A 16,848-nucleotide genomic window follows, 5' to 3' on the forward strand; every position below is an offset into this window, starting at 1 on the left:
GGGACCCGAAGTTGTTGAGTCAAGTTTGAATTTGGCACAAACTTGACTTGAACCGACCCGTGAACAGTCCTATTGTTGAGAACTTTAACTAGACCTAGACAAAATCCCTTAACCTAGAAGAAAAAAGAAAAAAGAAAAAGAAAATCTCAAAACCCCTCAACACCTTTCACAAAAGCCAAGATTCAAAACTGACGAAAGAACCACAAACTCAGGTTTGCAATTTTTTATATCTCACAAACTCAAAAAAAGAAAAAAGAAAAAAAAAAAGAACAAAAAAGAAGAAAAAAGAGAAAGAAAAAAAAGATCTTGATTACACATTCACACAAATAAATAGAATCCTAGAAAAAAAATTAACGCCGAGCTGCTAAGATTGGGCTTGAAAATGACGCACATCTCTTCAGGTTCATCATCGTTAGATTGTGATCTCAAGGGTTAGAGCATTCATTGCAAATCTCCACCTTATGATCTCTGTAGCCAAGTCCCTATGTTTCCTTCGTGATGTCAAACTTTAATGACAAAATTACAAATTCTATAATAAATTATATTTTGCCAAGCTGATCTCTAAATAGGTCTAGGGAAAAATAGATATAAAGATCCAACTTCCATTGTTCTAGATTGTTCCATTTTTTTTTTTTTTGGTTAAATTTGAAAGGAGAAAAATGTACAGCTACGATACCTAGTGTGACGGAACAAGTTGATTATGGTTCGTGGGCTGAAAGGTAGATGAGCCTGTTATGTGCAAGGCTTGTTGAGGATGAATTCGGAGTGGACGGATGAGAGAGGAATGGACTGATTAGCCATGGGCCTGCTGGACCTCTTGATGGGAATACTTGTGGTCCATTCTCAGAAAGCCTTAAATAGAATCCTAGTGCAAAGGGGATTCTAGAGATTACGTATATTGGTGAAGATCTTCCCTATAAGAAAAAGACTTGTCTACCATATTTTGGACTCTTAAAGATAATTTCTACAAGGAAAGGACTTCGACTCCAAGTAAAAGAGTGCAACTTTCAACTACTATAAAAGCCCCAATACCCTCACAAATCAAGGTACGCGTAATTAACCCTCTCTAGCACTCTGGAGTTGTAAAAGGTTCTAACTTGACCTTCGGAGGGCATTTGGCCGGCACCACACTGGTTCTCTCAATAGGTTCTTTTTATCTTCCTTATTGTGCAGGTGATTTTCGTTAGTTGGTGCCATCTGTGGGGAAGAAGACTTGAAGTGATCAGACGTTGCTTTATCCCTAAGATAGAAGGGTTGCATCGTGCTCACTCGCTCGATGGCAACCACCAACGACATCTAAGGAAAGGAACCACCCACAACCGCACTCGAGAGACAGGTTCGAACTCTCACCGCGGCCGTGGAGTGCCTTACCAAACAAAATCACGACCTAGAAGAACAGTTGCGTCAGAAGAACACAGCACCCAACAACTAGAGGGAGGGTTAAGAAGGTACCAGTGCCATGCAAAGAGATCGAGAAGGGCCTGAAGGGAGCAATGCCCCAAGTAGGCCAGAATAGCAAAACGCGAGCCTCTCATCCTTCATGGACATGACTCCTCTGTCTATTTTCATAGATGCAGGCGATGAAGGAACAGATGGAAGTCATGATGAACGCCCTTAAGGGACGAGTGTCCAGCGATCTTGATGACTTAGTGAACTGGACCGACTCTCCATTCACCGCCCTCGTCAATTCCTTTCCCCTACCGCATAAGTTCTGGATGCCACAGATAGAGAGTTACGACGGAGTCAAGGATCCCTTAGATCACCTGGAGACATTTAAGACCTTGATGCACCTACAAGGGGTACCGGACGAAATCATGTGTAGGGCCTTCTTCATAACACTAAAGGGTCCCGCAAGAATATAGTTCAGTTGGCTAACGTCGAACTCCATCAGTACTTTCAAAGAGTTGAGCGCTCAGTTCACCTCACACTTTATAGGGGGACACAGGTACAAGAAATCCACGGCATGCTTAATAAGCATCAGGCAGATAGAGGACGAGACGTTAAGATTCTACATAACCCGCTTCAATAAGGAAGTGCTTTCGATCGATGAAGTCGACGACAAAATACTGGTAGCAGCCTTCACAAACGGGTTGTGAAAGGGCAAGTTTTTTGTTCTCACTATACAAAAACGACCCTAAGACCATGTCAGAAGTACTCTACAGGGCCACTAAGTACATGAACGCAGAAGACGCGCTACTAGCCGGGGAGGAAAAGCCCAAGAAGAGAGAGTGGTAGGGGATATACAGTAGGATCAAGGGCAAAAGAGACCAAGGACAGGAGACAGAAGGGACGAAAGGTGCCCTAAACCCTCAGGAGGGAGGTTCACGAGCTTCACACCACTGAACCCCCAATAGACCAAGTTTTGATGCAAATCAAGGATGAGGGGGCGCTGACGTTCCCAGGGAAACTAAAAAGCGACCCAAGCAAATGACCTTGAGACAAGTATTGTCATTTCCACCGAGATCACGGTCATGACACAGCCGATTGCTATGACTTGAAGCAGCAGATTGAGACCCTCATTAGACAAGGGAAGTTGCAGAAATTTGTCAACAAAGAGAGAATGGATCCCAATCACCAAGAGCAGGCCCTCCGACGGGATAATGAGCATCCTAGACCCCCCATCGGAGACATAAGGATGATTGTAGGAGGAACCACGACTATTGGTTCCTCCAAAAAAGCTCGAAAGACATACCTCAAGATGGTCCAGAACGTCCAGCTAACAGGCTCTGCGCCTAATACAGCACGGAAGGAAAACCCTATCATTGGATTCTCTGAGGAAGACGCAAGGAGACTCCACCATCCACATGACGACGCGCTAGTTGTCAGCGTATGTGTGGGGGACTATAATGTTCACCGAGTGTTAATCGACAACGGCAGCTTGGCAGACATTCTATACTATCCAGCATTCCAGCAAATGGGGATCAATAGAATGCGATTGATACCAACGAGTGCTCCACTTGTCGGTTATGGAGGAACAAGGGTATTCCCAATAGGCTCAATCACACTCTCGGTAACGGTGGGTGATTATCCACAAGAACTCACTAGGGATGTAACATTCCTTGTGGTGAACTGCTCATCTGCTTATAATGGTATTCTCGGACGACCCACACTTAACTCGTGGAAAGCTGCAACATCGACGTACCACCTAATGATCAAGTTCCCTATAGACCGTGGGATTGGGGAGTTGTGAGGAAACCAGGTGGCTGCCCGAGAATGCTACATTGCCATGTTAGAAATGGAAGATCACCATCAGACAATATGCATAAAAGAACAGCGGACCGTCGCGGAACCAGTTGAAGAGCTAGAGGAGATAATACTCGATGAATCAAAACCTGAGCGAACGACTAGGATAGGGACATTAGCCAACCAGCTAGTGCGTCAGGCCCTCGTAGCATTCCTCAGGAGGAACCAAGATGTATTCGTATAGAGCCACGAGGACATGCCCAGGATCGATCCCTCTATCATGGTACACAAGCTCAACGTGAACCTTGCATCCACACTCGTCCGGCAGAAAAAGTGAGCGTTCGCTTAAGAACAAGACCGAGTGATAGCAGAAAAGGTTAGAAAACTACTTGAGGCGGATTTCATTCGGGAAGTATATTACCCAGAATGGTTGGCAAACGTAGTCATGGTCAAAAAGGCTAACGGGAAGTGGCGAATGTGCGTCGACTTCATGGACCTTAATAAGGCATGCCCAAAGGACAGTTACCCCCTCCCGCAGATAGATGCTCTGGTCGACTCAACGGCCAGATACCAGCTCCTAAGTTTTATGGATGCCTTTTCAGGCTATAATCAGATCAAGATGAAGGAAACTGATCAAGAGAAAACATCTTTCGTCACTAGCCAAGGACTTTTTTGCTATAAGGTGATGCCATTTGGACTCAAGAACGCGGGGGCAACGCACCAAAGATTAATGAACAAAATGTTCGCGCACTAGATTGGGAGGAACGTACAAGTCTATGTTGACGACATGCTGGTCAAGAGCCTGCGCGAAAATGATCACCTGAGCGACCTCTAGGAGACATTCAATACCCTACGATCATACAACATGAAGCTGAATCCAAGCAAGTGCGTGTTTAGAGTAACAGCGGGAAAATTCTTAGGGTTTATGGTATCCCAAAGGGGGATGGAGGTCAACCCAGAAAAGATATGGGCTATCATGAAGCTAGAATCGCCAAGGATGATAAAAGACGTGCAAAGCTTGAATGGCAAAGTTACGGCCTTGAACAGGTTCGTCTCTAAAGTAACGGACAAATGTCTACTGTTTTTCCGCATCTTAAGGAAATCATTTGAGTGGACAGATGAGTGTCAGAAGGCATTTGAAGACCTGAAGAAATACCTCACCTCTCCACCATTGCTCAGCCCGTCTAAACCAGGAGAAGAACTCTATTTGTGCCTAGCAGTTTCGCGGGTAGCAGTGAACGCAGCCTTAGTAAGAGAAGAGGAAAGAACTCAACGACCCGTCTATTTCATAAGTAAGGAATTTCGGGGAGCAGAAGAAAGGTACCTCTAGATGGAGAAGCTCGCCTTCGCGTTGGTAACTGCAGCCCAAAAACTCAAACCAAACTTCCAAGCCCATACTATCATCGTCTTGACGGATCAACCACTAAAAATAGCAATGAGCAGCCTTGAAGCTGCTGGACGAATGGCTCTGTGGGTGATAGAGCTGAGCGAGTATGACATACATTATCGACCGTGAACTGCAATAAAGGGACAAGCAGTGGCAGACTTCATTGCCGAGTACACCCAAACGGAAGACAAGGGGGCACACACCCTCAGACAATGGAACATCCACACGGATGGATCTTCAAACAAGCAAACTTTAATTCAAACCCCTGACGGAGAGAAAATCAAGTGTATGATTCGGCTAGACTTCCCAACGACCAACAATGAGGCCGAGTATGAAGCGTTGGTGGCAGGATTAGACCTCGCAAAGGCAGCAGGTACCGAGGACATGGTTGTACATTGCGATTTGCAGGTAATAACCAGTTAGATTAGCGGCGTCTATGAGTGTAGGAGCGAAAGGTTGAAGAAATATCTGGAAGAGGTCAGGAGTCAGATCGGCACTCTCCAAGTCACATTTGTCCAAATCCTAAGGGAGGAGAATGAATGTGCTGATCGTCTTGCAAAAGCTGTCTTCGCAGAGTTTATGACGGTCCCCGATCAGGTATTGTCGTTTATCCAAAATTCCTCAATTATTGACAATGGAACAAAAGTGCAGGAAGTGAATCCCAAAAACAATTGGACTACCCCGTTAATAGCATACTTGAAGACGGGCACGCTACCAGACAAAAAAGAATGCAGCAAGAAAACTAAAAGTCCGAGCCTAGTGATTTGTAATGATCAATGATGTTTTATACAAAAGGGGATTCTCACGACCGTACCTAAGGTGTTTAGGCCACGAAGAAGCAGACTACGTAATGAGAGAAGTCCACGAGGATATCTGCGGAAACCATTCGGGGGCACATTCCTTAGCGCACAAACTAATCCGAGCAGGGTACTATTGGCCTACAATGCAAAAGGACGCACAAGCCTACGTCAAGACTTGCGACAAATGTCGAAGGTTCAACAACTTAATCAGGCAACCAACCGAGGAGTTGACACCCATGACAGCCCCCTAGCCGTTCGCCCAATGGGGACTAGACATTATGGGCCCTTTCCCAACAGTTGCATGACAACTGAAATTTCTTGTAGTAGGGATTGACTATTTCACTAAGTGGGTGGAGGCAGAAGCCCTGGCAACTATCACGGAGAGGATCATCCGAAGTTTTGTGTGGAGAAATATCATATGCAAGTTCGGGATACCAAGAGTACTCATCTCCGACAACGGAAAGCAGTTCGACAACAAGGTGTTCCAAGATTTTTGCTAGGAACTGGGCATCAGGAACCACTACTCGTCACCCGCACACCCACAGGCCAATGGGCAAGTTAAAGTCACAAACCGGTCCTTACTCAAAATCATCAAGACCCGGCTCGAGGAAGCAAAAGGCATCTAGCCTGATGAGCTACCAAGTGTCTTATAGGCATATCGTACTACGGCAAGAATGCCCACTGGAGAAACACTATTTAGACTAGCATACGGAAGCGATGCTGTCATTCCAACAGAAATAGGGCTTACGAGCTATCGGGTGGAAAGCTACAACAAAGATAAGAACGAAAAGGCTTTGCGGCTATAGCTAGACCTAGTCGGTGAAGTTCGGGCTACAACAAAGCAGAGGTTGGCTCGATACTAGAACCTCATGGCAAAGTACTACAACTCCAATGTCAGAAACAGAGATTTTCAAATCGGAGACCTTATGCTACGGAAGGTGATGGGAGCAGCTAAAGATCCTTCATAAGGAAAACTTGGCCCTAACTGGGAAGGACCTTACAAGATCTCGTCATGGCAGAGGAAGGGGGCCTACCACCTCTAAACCATGGACGGACGGAAGCTACAGCACCTATGGAACATGAAGCACCTTCGAAAATACTACCAGTAGAGATGGTGTGAAGATACGAAGAACATCAGCATTCCCCATTTTCTAATTTTTCATTTTCCTAGTTTTTACTTCAATCAGTTCTTTCTATAAGTACCTTTTTTAAGCCCAATAGGGCAGGCATTTTTGACTTATTACAAACATATGGTTTTCATTTAATTAATAAGAGGAATATTCAGACTCGACTATGTTTGTTGACTATGGATAGAGATAAATTAAGTCCACAAAATGGGCGGACTATCCTAATAAGATGGTAGCTACTAATTCCCGAGAATGGATGGATCATCCTAAAAGGATAATAACTCTTTAAGTCCAAATAATGGGCGGACAAAAAATAAAAGTCCACAAGCTGGACGGATCATCCTAAAAGGAGAAAAACTCTTAAAGTCCAAATAATGGACGGACAAGAAACAAAGTCCACAAGCTGGACAGATCATCCTAAAAGGATAAAAACTTTTAAAGTCCAAATAATGGACGGAAAAGAAACAAAGTCCACAAGCTGGACGGATAATCCTAAAAGGATAATAACTCTTAAAGTCCAAATAATGGACGGACAAAAGCTAAGTCCACATACTGAACGGACCATCCTAAAAGGATGATAACTCTAAGTCCAAAGAATGGACGGATCATCCTATAGGATGACAACCCTTAAAAGATCGAAGAATGGATGGATAAAAAACTAAGTCCACAAGACTGGACGGATCCTCCCAATAAAATAAAAAGAGAATGGACGAAGCACATAAACTGAACGGAGTCCATCTTATAGCGTTAAATATACTCAAAGTAAAATGACTGCATTTCACAAAAATAAAATAAAGGTCGACGGACCTTGCAGAGTTTAACAAATATATAAAGAAAAAACCCCAGACGGGCAATGTTCAAAAGGCCCAAAACATGACAGGGCATTAGAAATTGTTCTGCACTAAAAAAAAAAAAAAAAACACACTAAGTTATTACAAATCTTCCACAGAAGCATCTCTCTCTTCGCCATGATGGTCCTGATCATCCTTAGCTTGGCTTTCAGCGACGGTCTGGTCAGCGGGAGCTTCACGGACAGGAAGGTTCTCGTCAAAGAGAGCATCTGTATCTTCTGACTGGACGGGTTGAACAAATGTTGGCTCGGGGGCAGTGATAGCGACGGCTGACAGGTCCACCTCTAGATGCAAAGTCTTCACCTGACGAATGGCATCGTCAAAACTGTCATTATATGCAAGACTCAGTTCCGTGATCAGGGCGTCGGAGTCACGATACTCATGTATCGCGACCTCCTTCGCCTGAAGGACCTTATTGTCTTTCTCCTCCAAAGTTTTCTTCAGACGGTCTGTCAGCTTGATACATTCGTCCCAAGCCATCTCAACCATCTTAAGTTTCTGCTCCTGGACGACCTTCCAGGCCTTAAGCTCAAGCAGCTCGTCCTCCAGCACCTTGGCCTTCTCACATACACGGCCAAGGGTCATCTCATGGTTGAGACACCGTCCTATCATGCCCTTCATCATGATCATGGCCTGAAAAACAACAAAAAGCATAAGTAAAATATCAAAGGCAAAAAGAAAAGAGGTGAAAGGACAGACCATATGACAACGGATGAGTTACCTGCGCAATATTGAAAAGGCCCATCTCTCCCATTGCCTCCATCGAGTGGTTCCCCAAGTCCTCGTAGTCATCAGTGGTAATGATGGATGATAGCCTTTCAAGAGCATACTTGGAGTCCTCACGGAGTAGGACGGAGGGCTTCTTCTGGCTACCAGACGGACCCGTCATTAGGCCCTTACCAGCCCCATGCTTCACAGGGGTAACCATCTTATTCCCCTCAGCCATCAAGCCAACGACGAGCTCCAGGGAAACCTTGGGCTGTTTGGGTGCATGGTCACCCTTCACGGGCTGTTTCCTCTTAAGAGTTTGTTTGTTGGAGCCCGTCCCCATAGGGTCCGTTCCAGCCTCTTTGTTTTTGGCAGCTTGAAGTCTGATAGCTGCTTGCCTTTTAGCGTCGTCCATCTCTGAAAGAGGTAGACGGGTGAAAAAAAAAAGAAAAAAAAAAGAAGAGATCAAGGATGAACGACAGACTTACGTTTACGGGTGCGCTTCTCATACTTAAGTGCCATTGGAGTTGGCTCGGGCCCGTTACAATACCAGTGAATGGTGTTGAGATTGACAAGCTTAGCCCAGGTGCGTTCCTCAGGTTTTGTCTTTACAAAAATTTTCTCAAAGAAGCTGAACTCCTCGAGAGTGATTTGTGGACGCCGTCGAACTGTGCCAAAGAAGACTGACGTTAAAAAACGCAATAAATATTAAACTAAAACTTAGTGGTTTCTACACAACGAGCCATACCAGATGGGTTTAAAATGCCCCAAACTAGGTCGACGGGCATGTAATCCGTTTCCCCTGGATGACACATCCAACTATCTCCCTCGACGAAGAAATAACGGCTCTTCCAGTTTATGTTTGAGTCTGGGGTTTCATATATCACTTTTAGGACGGGGCTTCTAGGGACGAAGCTATACATTCCCCTTGATTTATCTATCTTGTCCAGACGGTAGCAGTGAAGGAACTCCCTTATCGTAAGCCTTCTTCTACTGTCTGACATAGCTCCATACATGACCTCCATTGCTATAAAGACCTTCAAGGCGTTAGGAGATACTTGGCTGACGGATAAACCTAGGTATTTAAGGAGTTCACGATGAAGAGGATTTAGAGGGAACCTTAGGCCTGCCTTGAGCATCTGTTCATACACCCCTACGCCGTCCACTCCTTCATAATAGCATTTTTTCTGACATGTAAGGCAGACGGAGTGGGATGTGATCTGGGATTTGGTAACGGGCCCCAAGGGTATTAAAGTGAGGTTTTATAATGGTGGATGTAAAGGCATGCACCATCCACTCTGGAAGCATGATGAACTCCCTAAGTCCATTAGCTCCCACGACGGATCTAACTATTGGCTCTTCATCGTCAGCTGAACCCTCCTCTATTTCAATCATCTCCATATCCTCATTTGTTGAGGACGGGGAGGATGAAGACGAACTACTCTCCTCGCTCAGAGCGTCTTGGTCTTTGGGACCGGACGGGTATACCTCTTCGTAGTCCGCCCTGTCATGGACGACCGACTGGTTACTTGACGCACTAGACATGGCCTACATGTAAAGACAAAACCTAAGACTCTGACAGGTTTGGAAAGAGCGACGGGGGCATAAAGTCTAAAAAATATATAGTATTAAAAAGTAAATAAAAATTAAAAAGAGGATGGATAGAGGATTGCTTACCAAAATTACGGAATGAGCAAGAGGTTGTAGACGACGGGTATAAGAGTGAACAGAGTACTCTCTGACAGGTATGACGAACTCGCTCTAACAATATTTTCTAGTAAAAAGTGGAAAAATGAGAGGCAGAGGGGTCGATATTTATAGAAGATGTGCACGAAAGACGAAGCGACTCCTCGTTTTAAAACTACGACCATTGAAGGGGTGACACTTGGCATGGGTCATAAATGTGTTACTTCTAACCTGTCAGTGTACGGAGATAAGTTCACGGTGCTAGGTATCATAGTCAATTGATCGAGGTTTTAAAACCGTCACCCCACGGGTTTGTCTGCTTAGTTATGACGGATCCATCGGGTGAGGGGGCAACTGAAAGGGGAAAAATGTACGGCTACGATACCTAGTGTGACAGAACGGGCTGATTATGGTTCATGGGCTGAAAGGTAGACGAGCCTGTTATATGCAAGGCCTGTTAAGGACGAATCCAGAGTGGACGGATGAGAGAGGAATGGACTGATCGGCCATGGGCCTATTGGACCTCTTAATGGGAATACTTGTGGCCCATTCTCAGAAAGCCTTAAATAGAATCCTAGTGCAAAGGGGATTCTAGAGATTACGTATATTGGTGAAGATCTTCCCTATAAGGAAAAGACTTGTCCACCATGTTTCAGACTCTTAAAGATAATTTCTACAAGGAAAGGACTTCGACTCCAAGTAAAAGAGTGCAACTTTCGACTACTATCAAAGCCTCAATACCCTCACAAATCAAGGTACGCGTAATTAACCCTCTCGAGCACTCTGGAGTTGTAAAAGGTTCTAACTTGACCTTCGGAGGGCATTTGGCCGGCACCACACCGGTGCTCTCAATAGGTTCTTTTTCTCTTCCTTATTGTGCAGGTGATTTTTGGAGCGTGTGAGTGACGTGTAATTCATTGGTGATTTTTCAACATCATCAAAATTCATTTTATTTTTCCTTTAAAAAAATCATTCCTTTTTTTAATGTTCTGAGGTATTTTTTTATTATGTGGATGTGGTTTTTAAAAATAACAATTGAAATATTTTATTATTATTTTAGTAGTTATGTAGGTTTTTTTTTTTTTTTTTTTGGTTTTGTATTTTTGTTTTTTTGTTTTTTTGTTTTTTTTTTTTTTTTGTATTTTTTGTATTTTTTGAGACAGTAGTTATGTAGGTTTGAAATGTGTTAATTGTACAATCTGTCACTCAAGTAAACATTTTTTTTATTAATGAGTTAACAGTAGAGACCAAATTAACCTTAAATTAAAAATAACAGAAACTTTTTTTTTTTTGTTTTTTTTTTTTGGATAAAAACAAAAACCTAGTTAAGAAGTAGCAAAATATAAAAATCAAATTAGCTGTAAACTCAAAACGTAGGACGAAAATAATATTATGTCCTACTTTCTAACCATGTTATTCACTCTCACTTATGTAGAAAGTGCAACTTCATTCTCTTTGTTAAACATAATCTATTATACTATTTTGGTTCTTATTGTATATTATGCTTATCGGAAACAGTAGACAAGGATCATCATTCAATCTTTGTATGCGTCACTCAACCAAAAAAAAGTTTTTATGTCTTATTTTTAAGAAGAGAAGATATGTAGTTAGAATAAGCTTCATTTAAAAAGCCTGAGAATTGCTTGCTCACTCCCAAGTGCAGGAGATCGTAGCAATATAATTTTCGGAGTACCGAGGTCAAACCACAAGGAGCAGGGTATATTCAAAGACAATATAATTAAACAAAAATTTGGGTAAAGAAGAAAAATACTTTTGCTTGGTGATTGTTAACAAGAATAATAATAAAAACTGATTTAAATCAATAATGTAAATACTAGGGCATCGGGGTGTTTTCCTATATCGATATGAAATTCTTTGTGATCTAAGAAATTATATATTTCATAATTGATTGTTCTTATACAATTAAATACTAATGATTCGGTTGAACTGAGACAATTCAAGAATACATGATAACCTAGATTAATAATGAGGTTAGAAAAGTTTTCAAAAAAACTCATTCACTTTAAAACTTGATTTCTATTTGAAACTATTAGAGATTCATCTAAACAATAAGAAAAACATGATTAAACTTATTGAAATGATGGAAGAACTAATACATCAACAGGAATCTAATTGAACAATCAAATATGTTGTTGATAAAATCCTAGAAAGAATCACATTAAATATTCATACCGTATAGAAGAAACATAACCCCTAACCCTAGCAAAGAGTTTAGGCTGCCATTAGAGAAAGAAAAATACAAGGTTTTCTCTACCAAAAATTCGTTCTACACAGCCTCCCTTCCAAACCCTAACATCTAAGTGTCCAAAAAAAATAAAATTTTTACAATTTTAAATTTCCGTCCAGGTTTACAGCAGTAACTTGTGAGTTCATTTCGGCCTTCAAAAATTGAGAATTTCCACAAACTCAAAACTGGAAAGTTGTAGATATTTAAGTTATGGTTCCAACTCATCCAGCCTTGTGTCAATTGGAGTTTTGAGGAGAGACATACACCCAAAATACTGATTAGTGCTCAAATAAGATTTTTCCTTTTTAGATTCTGCCTCTTTGATTTCTTTCCTTATTTGAAGTTTCCAATCATGTTAGATGATCCAAGCACTCCAGCTGCACCTCCTTAGACATTTAAGCATGGTCCTTTAGCTCCACTTTAATTTTAGTTTGGCCTCCATTCTCTCACAAATTCCTGTAAACTCATATTTCTTACATGATTTCCTGAACATAGAAAATTACACACAATGAATGGCATCTTATTCAAGAAATTATGTAAAGATAAATAATATAGACTAATGCAAATCATGACTTAATTATAAAAATTAAGCATAGTAATAAGGAGATAACGCCCACATAAATATATAACAAGTATACATTTTAAGGCATTATCAAGAATATTTTAGAATATCTTTTTAACAGAACGTTATTTGATTCAAACAAGAAAGCTAACTAAGCTGCCACACTTGCTTAGAGCATTCACACTAGTGACTACTTTAGCACTTAAAACACTAAAAATCATACTACATTGGTGGTACTAAAATTATCCAAGCTAAATCTTTGGAGTTTACTATAGCTACAAAGTGATTAAAAAAAAATTATTTCCTTTCTCTCTCTTCTTCTACTTATAATATTTTTTTCTCTCTTCTCTCTCCCTTCTTCTCCTCTCTTGCCTACCTACTCTAACTCAAACTGTCCATGCAAAATGCATCGAGATTGGGACAACTGAGAATACCACCGTACACCCTTGCTGCAATAGTCACTTTACAAATTTAACTGCTTGTGGGGTGTGGAGGGAAGGGTCAGCGTTTAAGTCTTCAAAATCAGGGATGAAACCAGGATTCGAAGTTGGGGGGGACCAAAGCATAAGTCCAAAAAAGTTTATGAAAATCAAAACTAACATCTACTCAAGCTTTGTCGAATTTAGTCACGTTCATTAACGTTATAATATCATATTTTCACAATTTGGATTGATACTGATTTAATCCGTGGTAATTTTTTGGAATTTTGTTTGAAAATTAATTTTCATGAATTGGGACATCAATACAAAAAGCAATGCTGCATTATTAGCTTCAAATTATTTGTAATTTTTTCTCTTTAAAAAAATCAAATATTATAGATAATTTTCCCATCATCAACAATTCAAATAGAAGTTTCATTATTTCCATATTATATAGCTCTATTGTTTCAAAATTTAGTCCAAAAAATAAACCAAACAAACATAACTCCCAAGCTACAAAAACATTAATGTTAATAAATTATTTTTTAAAAATAGTTAATAATTCATAAAATAAACCAACAAACAAGCATCATCAATTAATAACATTTATTATTATCCACTGCTCACATTTGATTCGTAGTTCCCACGGCTTCACTTTTTGATTGCCTCACATTTCCAGTTTCTAGTTTTTCTATTCTTTTTATTTATTTATTTTCTTATCTCATTTATCCTTATTTGACCATCTCTTTTTTCAAATTCAAGAGTCAAGACTCAATTAGTATTACAAAGGATGACTTCTTAAAATGTACACGATAAACTCAGACACACAAAACACATTGCACTATCAGTCTATCACAGTGGCAAAATAGGGACATAGAGATAAATAAACTCATATCAGAGTAGAGAAAGACATTAAAGAGAGAGAAATCAACTCAGATTTGAGAAGAGAGGACATACCTCAGTTGATTTAACTCATTTGTTAGTGTGGACACAAAAGACTGGAGAAGACCGAGCCACTAGCTGAGAGCCACAGTGCGACTGTTGACTGGTGCATGGATTTGATGTCAGCAGTAGTGAGGAGTGGTGGAAGATGAGAGCGACAAGATTGAGAGAGAGAAATCAAATGGGTAAAAATTGGGCATTTGAAATTGTTTGTTTTGTGCTTAATTTTTTGTTTAGATTGGAATTTTGATTTCTTTTGTAGTTAATTCTTGGTTGTCTGGAGGTTATTGATGTTATTCTTGGGGTAATTGCTTTTGTTTAGACTTGAGGATTTGCTTATTATTTTTGGATCAATATGCAATGGGCAAAAGATGTTGTAGTTTTCTTTCTGGTTTTGAAGAAGGGGGGCCAAAAATATATATTTAGGGGGAAATTTTTAATTTTCCGGTTAGATAGGTATACAGTGCTATATTTTTTTCCAAAATGGGGGGGGGGGGGGAGCTAGAGTAGAATTCTATTTATCTAAAAAAATAAAGATATAAATAAAAGAATAGATGTAAAAAAATGAGAGATGAGATGTAGAGTGTATTATTATTATTATTATTTGAGGGGATAATATAAGTCAAGTTTTTTTTTTTTGGAGAGAATTTCAACCTATGGCGTCCGCTCTTGATAATAGTTCTTTATTATCAGACCAAGACACCAATTAGTTCTTGGTGTAGGCAGAAATTGAATCCTAAATCTCTTATTTAACCATCAAAGATTTTACTAGTTGAACTAACTAGAATCAACATATAGGGCGTATATTATTAAATGTGGTATTAACATAGAAAAAGTAGGTTTCGAGGTACTAAAATCTAAATTTTTAATATCATTGATGTAAATTCTCTTATAGCTCATGAGATCAAGTATATATAAAAAAATAAAGGGGTAAATTGCAAATTACACCCCTAAAGTTTGGGGGAAATTTTTAATTTTCTGGCTAGATAGGTATACAATGCTAACATAGGTCCGTCTCTGTCTAAGATGGAGTTTTATATACATATATACTTAGGTTAAGTTAGAATAGAATTCTATTTATCTCAATATATATATATATATATAAGAATAGCTGTAAAAAAAAATAAGAGATAAGATGTAGGGTGTATTATTAAATGTGGTATTAACATAGATAAAGTAGGTTTGGAGGTATTAAAAGCTAAAGTTTTAATATCATTGATGTAAATGCTCTTATAGCTCATGAGATCAAGTATATATAAAACAAAGGGGTAAATTCCAAATTACCCCTCTAAAGTTTAGGGGTGATTGGATGGATTTTACACTCTAAAATTTTAGAATTTGGATTTTACCCCCTAAAGTTTAGTGATGTTTAAATTTTACACCTGACGTTTCAGTATTTGAATTTTACCCCCTATATTTTAGGAGTGTTTAGATTTTACTCCCTAAATTTTTGGGGTATTTGGATTTTACATCCTAAAATTTCAAAATTTGGGGGTGTAAAATCTAAACAACCTTAAACTTTAAGGGGTAAAATCCAAATTCTGAAACATCAAAGTGTAAAATCCAAACACCCCAATTTCAAGGGGTAAAGTCCATGTTAGGTTCTAAGAAATTAGGAACTAATGTATTAAAACTTCAATATGTATATGTTGGCAAAACATGATTAAAACATTTAGTCTAGATTTAGGCTGCTCAAAGTATGTGTATGTGTAAAGTTGGAATCGAGTAACTGTAAGAAATTACTATTCAATTTCTGCAAGGCTCGATCGATCGAAAATTAGACTTGATTGATTGAAGCTCGTGCAGATTGTTTTTCTGCAAAATTTTTCAACTTAACCCAAGCCCATATGACGTTTAGGGTTTTATGTTTTGCTTCAAGTATAAAAAGAAAAACCCTAGCCATGTTTTAAAGGTTGTTGATATGCTGTATGTCGAGAGCTTATTTATCTTTTCAATTGCTATTTCAAGAACTTAAAGAAAACACGAGTAGGAGTACTTGTGGTTGCTATGGATCAAGGAAAGAAGTAGTCTGTGGACTTAGAGTTGTCACATGGTCATGGTAGTAAGTTTTCTACATGAGGTAGCAATAGGATGTTAGTGGTCTAAGTCGCTATTGTAAAAACTTCAATTTTTTCATAATGGATCTGTTTTACCTTGAGGATAGCTAGGTTAAATCCTCTCCAGGTTTTTTACCGATTTGGTTTTCTTGGGTTATCATATCGTTATGTTTTTTATTTTTCACATTGCTTACATGATATGATTTACTTGTGTTAACCTAGATTTGAATAATTCACCTAAATAATCACTTGGCTAAATAACTAAGTTAAACAACTTGTATTTTAAGGGGTCTAAAAACATACAAGTGGTTTCAGAGTGGGTTAGCTCTAGTATTTAGATCTTTTAATCTAAGAGTTGATCCTTGACACCTGTTGTCATGGAACACGGTCACTCTCTTGTGATCCTGCCTCACTTTGATGGGAATAATTATGCCTACTCGAAAGTAAAGATGAAAGCATTTATGAAATTTATTAATGAGAGAGTTTGGAATTTCATTGAATACGAATAGGAGAAGCCAACTACTCTTGTAAGTGAGTGGCAAACTTCTCAGAAAGAAGCAGCTGCTTTTAATAGCAAAGCCAAGAATGCTATTTTTAATGTCGTTTCTATGGAGAAATTCAAGAAAATCTCTAATATTGATGTTGCTCATACTGCATGGAATATTCTCCAAACTGTGTATGAAGGCACAAAGACAGTTAAGATCAATAAGTTGTAGCAGCTAATAACTAGATTTGAATGCATTTGAATGTTTGATGATGAAAGTTTTGATGAATTCTATGCTAAGTTTAATGATATTGTTAATTCTGCTTATAATTTGGATGAGATTTATGATCAACCTAAGATTGTTAGGAAGATTCTTAGATCCTTGACTGAGGAT

The sequence above is a fragment of the Quercus suber genome, unplaced genomic scaffold (assembly GCF_002906115.3).
Source record: "Quercus suber isolate HL8 unplaced genomic scaffold, Cork oak 2.0 scaffold_95, whole genome shotgun sequence".
NCBI lineage: Eukaryota > Viridiplantae > Streptophyta > Magnoliopsida > Fagales > Fagaceae > Quercus > Quercus suber.